Source organism: Charadrius vociferus, unplaced genomic scaffold (assembly GCF_000708025.1).
Source record: "Charadrius vociferus isolate BGI_N301 unplaced genomic scaffold, ASM70802v2 scaffold65, whole genome shotgun sequence".
Taxonomy (NCBI): Eukaryota; Metazoa; Chordata; class Aves; order Charadriiformes; family Charadriidae; genus Charadrius; species Charadrius vociferus.
The window spans coordinates 6416889-6425613 of NW_009649293.1; positions in this window are offsets into that span (position 1 = coordinate 6416889).

Genomic DNA, 8725 nt, shown 5'->3' on the forward strand with positions numbered 1-8725 from the left:
GCCTTCGGATGACACGTCAGGTAGTGAATTGTCTGGAAATTACCCTTAGTTCCATATTTTTTCTTACTCTGTATCTCCGTTCACTGCCGCTAGCATTTATTTTCATTTTGGTAAGCTCTTTAGCCTGTTGGAGTTAAATTGTTGCTGTCGCCTTGCAACGATGGCTGACTGCACGGCAATTTTGTAAACTGGGCTGTAGGCATGTACTATCCAAAATACTTTTCCTACCAACACAGTGATTGTGGGTTTTGCATTGGTGCACTGTGCTCAAATGTAATTTTCCTTTGGCTCCCGTCTTGAGCTTGCTGATTGCTGTAGAAGTAGCCATCAGAGCGATTAGAAGGGAAATCATTCCAGGAGAGAGTGCATGTACTACTTTTAGACCAGCATGAATTGCAAATAAGAATTTCTTTTTCTACTTAGAAAAGGAAGAGGAGGAGGAGGAGGAAGAGGAAGAGGAAGTTTCTCAGGAGGAAAAAGAAAATGTTAAATTACATGCCCTGGTCTCTGTGTTCCAGTTTATCATGAAACAAAGTTACATTTGTGCTCTGATAGCTATGATGGTAAGTACTGGCATCAAAAAAGTAATGCTGTAATTTTACAAATAAATGTGTCTTCTCAATGTTTTCCTGTAAGTAATCTCATTGGTCCGTTTTCAGTGAGTTTTCATCAGAGTAAGAAAATACTAATATGGTGTCTGCATCATTTTGGGTCCATTTTAGGTTATTGATGCAGAATTCCCAGCCCTGTTATAAAACCTATAAATAGAGCAACACGTGGGGTTCTGGGTAAAGCATCACATTTCCAGGACTGGGAGCCCTGGGTTTTGTTGTCTGTTGAATGTCAGAAAACCACTGGGGCTCAGTTTTCTATTGATCCCAAATATTCTGCGTAAGCACGCTTGTCACGCTTTTACTCGACTCAGGAATTTGCCTACAAAATTAAAGCACTTCATAGTGATGTAGTAAATTTAAAAAATATAGTTCCTATTTCATGTTGAAGTGTGCATCCAGTTACTCTCTGAGAAGAAAAGATCTGTAAAGGCCAATTTCCTACATTGACACAGAAAGGTCTCAAGGAAAATACAACTTCATGCCAAGCAAGATTTTGCTATTGTTTTACTTACTGCCCTTATTTCTCTTCTTCTGTTGTTGCTTGCTTTTAAGCTCACTTGATGCAAATACCTTGAGCTGCACTGTAGCAAGTTTTCAGTATAATGATTAGCTCTCTATATATATTCCCCATGCAAGCTTTGGGTTTACTGTTTTGGAAAGGTTTCAACTGTGATGAAATTAACCGTAAAGCTTCTTGGCCCAATTTTGCATTAAAAATGGTAAAACAAATTAGCTTGGCTGCTTCTTGTTTGCATAAAGTTTGAAACTTTATTTGCTGTCCTTTAACAGGAAAAGTTTCTCGGCTAAATAAAGCAGACTCTTTGTGTGGGATCTGGATCTGGCTTGATGCATTCTGAGACATTAGCAAGTAGTTGTTTTCATATTGACACAATGCCTCTTTTTCTTATTTTTTTAAACTCAAATGTTTCACATGATCTGCATTTCCTTTTTAATTCATTTCTAGGGTCATATCTCTCAATATCAAAGGAGAAGATATATTTGAAGAGCTTTTTTGTAGTTTAACATTGAGACACTAGTAGGTTTTTTTGTTAGTGATATATCCCTGTTTTATATGACACAAATTAATTTATGAATTTATTTATGGTGTGATCTGATGCAAGTTCCACTTACACCATAGCCAAATACAGCTCAATGTAAGTTATTTTCTTATATAGAGACAGAGAAGTAGCATATTAGTGTTTTTCATATACCCTTAAAAGACATAATTTCCAAGGGGGCTGAGCTAAACTGATTGAAATAGTCATAACGTTTCATACTTTTCTATTTAATTTGAAAAGGAATCTAAAATGTTTTATTGACATTTATTCCACAATTATATCAATATACAGCTGAATTTAGTCCTAAATCGATAACGCAATGTTAATAAAAAACACTTAAAACCCCAATCTTTTTCCTTTAGTGTTTGATAGAGCAATTTTCAGTAACTGATTTCTGCAAGCTATAGAAAACATTCTGTATTTGTGAGTATTTCAGGTAATCTACCATGGTTAGTGTAGACTAAGCGTTCTTCGGGTTAGGTGCGTGCAGTGGGTGCATATCATAGCTTTCCATCTTAAATTGATTCCACAAAAGCTAGAACAGTATGGAGTTAGCATAGTTTTCTAAGTCTGTCAAATGCCTTGAATGTAGTAGCTATTGAATATGTTCTGCTATTCCTACTCTGAATTTTTTGCTGCTAGTTTTGCAAGAAGATCTTGTGTGTGCAAAAGTTTGTCTGTATTTTCCATCGCTTTTAGTTTGGTGTAATGAGAAGCACTGAGTCTGCTTACAAACCTCACCAAGGTGCAATTAATGCTCAGAGCAGCATTTGCCCTCAGCTGTGGACTTTGTACGAATCCACTTTCTTCACATTCTCCAAAGGGTCTATTGTAGCTGGCCCAGTAGCTGATTAGTATGGGTGAGAGTCTCATCGTAATGATAATGTGTGCTAAGTAGAGAAGCGTAAATTAAGCGTAACTGGAAACATGCACCAATGTTGTTCCTGAATGTATCTGTGAACATTTTTTACTCTCTTTCCTCCTACAAGGCGTGGAGTATCACGTATCACAGCTGGTTGACTTTTGTATTACTGATCTGGTCTTGCACACTGTGGATGATTCGGGACCGAAGGAAATACGCCATGATCAGTTCACCGTTCATGGTTTTCTATGGAAATTTACTGCTAACATTGCAGTATATATGGAGTATTGAGCTCAAGAATGATGAGCTTCCTCAAGTGTCTGGTTTTTTAGAAAGAAAGGAACCTGGGGAGTTGGCGTCAAAGGTAGGTGTTACAAACAGCTGAGATTTATTTATGAAACCACAAAATATATTGTGATAAAAAATGTGAATCTCTTGGCATTTCTTTAAGAGTGAATCCTCAGTATTCAGTATAACCATGTTCAGTAACAGTTCCACAATAAAGCATAACTCATTAAAAAATAGTGCTCAGAAAATTGCTTCTTGCTTGTTGAGCTAATACTATAACAAATGTTTCAGACATCTTTGTAGATTTTCATGATAATTCTGTAGAAAATTCTTAGTAGATGGAAATTGCTCACTTGTTTGGTCTTATAAACTAGATGCAAAACTAGATGTGATTTGATTTGTTAGTTAATACCCATGGGATGTCAGGGCTGACTCTCAATATGATGGCAGCTAGAGTTGTGGTGTCATTGCAATTACCAATACTTCTCACTCCCTTATGATTTGGCACAAGCAGCAGTTAAGGGCTGTGACTGAGCTTTAATTCTTTACCCTTACACCTGAAGCAGCGTGAGCTGGAATCCATTTCAGGTCAGAAGCAAGATAATTTGTTGATCTCAGTGCATGATAGATTTTTTTTTTTCTTGATGTCTTGAAAGCACTACAAAATGCATTTTGTTTGGCAGGTTTGCTTCTGGGGGAGGGCATGAGCATGAATAGGAAGTTGCTTCCTAGAGCACCCAAGAGGGGCGTCTCAGAGAGTGCATCTAGTTGGCACTGCTCCCCTTGCACTAAGTGAATCACTTCCCTTGTGACTCCTAATTACCATTTAAAGTGATTCTCTAAGTGATTTTCCTTGTTGGCAGTGCCCTTTGGACAACCATTTTTGGGTCTTTAATGCATTTGAAAATTAGTGAGTGCTGTATTATTTCTCTCATAAAGGTAGGGTTAGTTTAGTAAGAGAGCTAAAGCTCAAGGGGTTCTCTGAGAGAAGTTCTACAGTTTCTCTCAATGACTTTTTAAATCTCTAAGGAGTTTTAACTGTCTTACTATGTCAGCACCTTTGATATTGGTTCTTATTAGCTGTATCTTCAAATACCTAAAACTAGCTGGTGTCAAGAAAGGAAACTTAGGTATACGTGATGGTTTGGCCACATCCATAAAACTAATAGAGGATGTCTAGTGGGGTTTGTTAGGCTAAATATAATGCACTCTAAATTTCACGGAATCACAGAATGATTGAAGTTGAAAGACACTTCTGGAGGCCATCTGGTCCTCCTCCCCTACTCAGGCAGGGCCATCTAGAGCTGCTTGCCCAGGACTATGCCCAGATGACTTTTGAATATCCCCAGGAATTGAAACTTTGCAACCTCCCCGGGAAACCTGTGCTAGTGCTCAGTCACCCTCACAAGAGAAAAGCATTTCCTGATGTTCAGAGGGAATCTCCTGTGTTTTGGTTTGTGCCCATTGCCTTTTGTGCCATCACTGGGCACCACTGAAAAGAGCCTAGCTCTGGTCTCCTTCCACCCTCCGTTGAGGTATTTATGGACATTGGGTGAGATTCCCCCTGAGCCTTCTCATTGGATGAGATTCCCTCTGAGTCCCAGCTCTCTCAGCCTTTCTTCATAGGAGAGGTGCTACAATCCTTTCATCTTCATGGCCATTCAGCTGGACTCTCTCCAGTACTTCCATGTCTCTCTTGTACTGGGGTGTCAGAATGGGACACAGCACTCAAATTGTGGCCTCACCAGTACTGAGCAGAGGGGAAGGGTCACCTCCCTTTACCTTCTGGCAACACTTCTCCTAATGCATCTCAGGATACCATTACCCTTTTTTTCTGTAAGGGCACATTACTGCCTCATGTTGAGCTTGGTGGCCAGCAGGATCCCCAGGCCTTTTCTGCCATACTGCTCTCCAGTTGATCCTCCCCCAACATGTAATGGTACATGAACTGGTTGTTCCTCCACAGGTGCAGGACTTTGCACTTCCCCTTGTTGAACTCCATGATGTTCTTGTCAGCCCGTTTCTCCAGCTTGTTGAGGTCTGTCTGCATGGCAGCACAACCCTCTGGTGTATCAGCCACTCCTCCCAGTTTTGTGTCATCAGCAAACTTGGTGAATGTACACTCTGCCCCATCGTCCAGATCATTAATGATGATGTTGAACAGGACTAGATTCAGTATTGACCCCTGGGGTACATCACTAGTCACTAACCTCCAACTAGACTTTATGCCACTCATCACCACCCTCTGAGCTCAGCTGTTCAGCCAGTTTTCAATCCACATCACTGTCTGCTCATCCGGTCCATACTTCATGAGCTTGTCTATCAGGATCTTATGGGAGACAGTGTCAAAAGCCTTCCTGAAGTCTAGGTAGACAATATCCACTGCTCTCCCCTCATCTACCAAGCCAGTCATTTCCTGGTAGAAGTTTATCAAGCATAACTTCCCTTTGGTGAGTCCGTGCTCGTTGTTCCTGATGATGTTCTTGTCCTTCATGTGCCTGGAAATGGTTTCCAGGATTAGCTGCTGCATCACTTTAGAATCATAGAATGGTTTAGGTCGGAAGGGACCTTTAAAGATCATCTAGTCCAACCCTCCTGCCATAGGCAGGGACATCTTTCACTAGATCAGGTTATTCAAAGCTCCGTCCAACCTGACCTTGAACAGTTCAAATGATGGGGCATGCATAATTTCTCTGGGCAACCTGTTCCAGTGTCCCAGGGATCGAGGTGAGGCTGACCAGCCTGTAGTTCTCTGGGTCCTCCTTCTTGCCCTTCTTGAAGATAGGAGTGACATTTGCTTTCCTCCAGTCTTCCAGACTGTATCTCTCCATTGCAGCTACACAATCCATCACACCCTGTCTCTGTGATCCCAAGAAGATCATAGCCCTGCACAGAGGTGTCTAATTCCTTGTGTTTTTTCCCCATGCTGCATGCATTAGTGTACAGACACTTCAGAGAGGCACCTGGCATGCTGATTTCCCACAAAGGATCTGGAAGGTTTCTCTGTAATGGTGACTTGAAAGAATTTCCTTGCTTACATATAAATGCTTGAGGTGACCCCACATAAGCCCTGTTTTGTTGATTATGTGTTTCCTTTCGTTCATATCACCCCAGGCGCCCTTTGCTTGTCAGCCCTGTCCTTCACTCCCTTTCAAGACTGCTAGTAACTCTTTCCTTCCCTGTTATTCCTAGTTTGAAGTCCTTTGAATAAAGATTGAATTTAAATAACAATTGGATACTGCATTCTGCAAAGAGAGGAAAATAGGAAAAAATGTACTATAATTCTTAGTGCATAATTTTCTGCATGCTATGTGTGTGTTTCCTGGTCTGGAAAAGAAATAAAATGGATAGTGTAAAAGGTGGACTAAAAGTGTTTCTTTGATCTGCAATCCTTCAAGACTTTTCTTAGAGCCAGCTCTGGCTCTGGAAATGCCAAGGAGAGCAAGGTGCAAATGCAGCAGGGAGAAGGAGCTAATCACTGCAGAACAAATCTGTGGTTTACAATATCAATGGTTTGTTTTGCAAAAGCCAGAGCTCGGGGAGGTATGTGGAGAAGCTGTGACAATTCACACAGACTGACAATCTTCTGCTGCAGCTCAGTGTTAGCCACAGAGTTGGTGAAAGCAGCTGTCGCTAGCCTGGGGCCTCTCCTTTCCCCCATGAAACATTTGCACGTTAGATGAAAAACAGGAGAGTTCTTTGCATTGTACTACTGGCCTTGTCATTCTATTGTATGCAAAATACTTGGCTCTTACGTTTTTCCTATTTGAGATTTTACTCTTTTAGCTTATAAAGTAGTGAAATAACCCTTGTTACTTTGCAGAATGTAGACATAAAATCAAGTGTGTGATGAATGGGCATCATGCCGTTTTCTGAATTTTGGCCATCTCTCAGTATTGCAAACTGTTGAGTTTAGCTTTTTGCAAAACACAGAAATGCAGTCTTCATTGAAGAGATTTATTTATTTCTAAGGTATCCTGCTGTTATGGAATTGTCATTTCTTAAAACTCTTCAAAGAACTAAGAGCCACCTCAAATCTTGTAACCGCTCCAAATGCAAGGCACATTCAGTTGACTCTGTCTTCTGTAACTTAAAGACATACAAAGAAATTGTTGATTTTTAGATTAATTAAATTTAAGCACCTGAAGTACCAAACCTCCTAAATCAAAAGACTTAGGATATATACCAAACCCTAATGACAATATGCTCACCTGCCAGTGCTTTTTCCCCACAAAAAAAGGGAAAAATGAGCAAAAATGGACAGATGAAAGTTATACCAATCGATATATAATGAGAAGATCCTTAAACTTATAAGACAGGAGTTAAAAACTGAATAGAACAGGGGAGAATAGAACCATATAGGTAAATAACTTTAAGAAAAGATGGAAAGTGAAAAGTTATTACTCAATGGAAAAGTGAAAATGGAATAAAGTTGTTCTTAATGCAGGACATTTCCTAAATGACAACTTCCACAAAGATGCACTTTGACATTTTCTGATGGACAGAGAAAACAAAGGCATGCAAAATTTATGAAAACATGTTTGCATTAGCAGGACATAGGATATACAGTTAGTCTGTTGTTTTTATTTTGATTTTTGTTTGCAGATTCTTTTCACAATTACTTTCTGGCTACTGCTTAGGCAACACCTCACTGAACAAAAAGCACTTCAGCTAAAAGAAGCTACTTTATCTGAGGTCAAAGTTGGAGATGAAGAAGATGAAGAAAAAGGTAAAGCCATATCCAATTCAGTCCTTCAGTTGTGATAGAAGTTCCCGTTACCGCATTTCTGTAATGCTGAAAGCAATTAGCAAGATACCTGTTATTAGCTAAGGAAGATTACAAAATCTGTCTGCAACTATCTCTCAGGATATAAAAATAAAACACCTTTGAACTTCAAAAATACAAATAAAATGAGAATTTTCTTTATTGTTGAACTGCAAAAAAAAAAAGAAAAAAGGAGATAACTAAAATAACTCCTGGAACTTCAGTTTACTCCTGTGTTGCAAACTCAAACCAGCAAATTAATTACTGTAGGAGTTTAACCACAGGAGAAGAAGAGTTTACATATGAAAAGTCACTTTATAAACTCCTTGGAATTTGTGTTTGCACATAAACAATTCTATAAAACCAGAAGTTAAGCTACTAACTTCAATGGGAAAATAAGCATGTATATTTGCAATGCAGGTGCTCATTTTATCAAAAGCATGCCTGAAAGCAAAGTTTACTGCTACAATTTCAGCTCATCAAACAGCTTGGTGGCCTGTTCTCTCTTTTGCTAGTGGGCACGTATCCCCCCAAACCTTTCTTGCCCTTTTCTGTCTCTCTGGATGTTTATCTGAACAAGTTCAACTCACTGAAATGGTAGAAAGCCAGCCCGGCAAGCAGTGATATAGCTCCTTGTTTGAGTCATTACAATATTTGTCTCAGTAGAATGTCTGATCAGTGTCAGAGGTGGACGCTGCAAGGATTTGCAAGGCAAGAGCAAGGAAAAAGTCTGAGAAGAGGGATGGTGAGTGGGACAAAAGGAGTGGGCAATCGTTTTGGTGGTGGTCTCAATATTGTTCTCGATTTGAAGAAAAGCATTACAGCTACATGCTATGAGTTTGACAAGCCCTGTTATCTGGATACTTGCTTATGTGTACTTGCTATTGGGGGTACACTCACCCTGACCTCCACAAGCCTCACAAGGTTAATAACAAGGAATCCTGACCTCTTCATAGGGCAAAACCAGCTTGTCTTTTCTGCAACGGCTCAGGTACAGCAGAAGAAGCTGGAAAAGTGGTAGTTTCTTTGAAAAACAGCAGTATTAGTGCAGCATTTATATTTTTTAAGCTTGTTTGGGTTTGTATTAATATTTTCTCTTGCTTGTGGTTTTTGGAGGTAACCACAATATTCTCTAAAG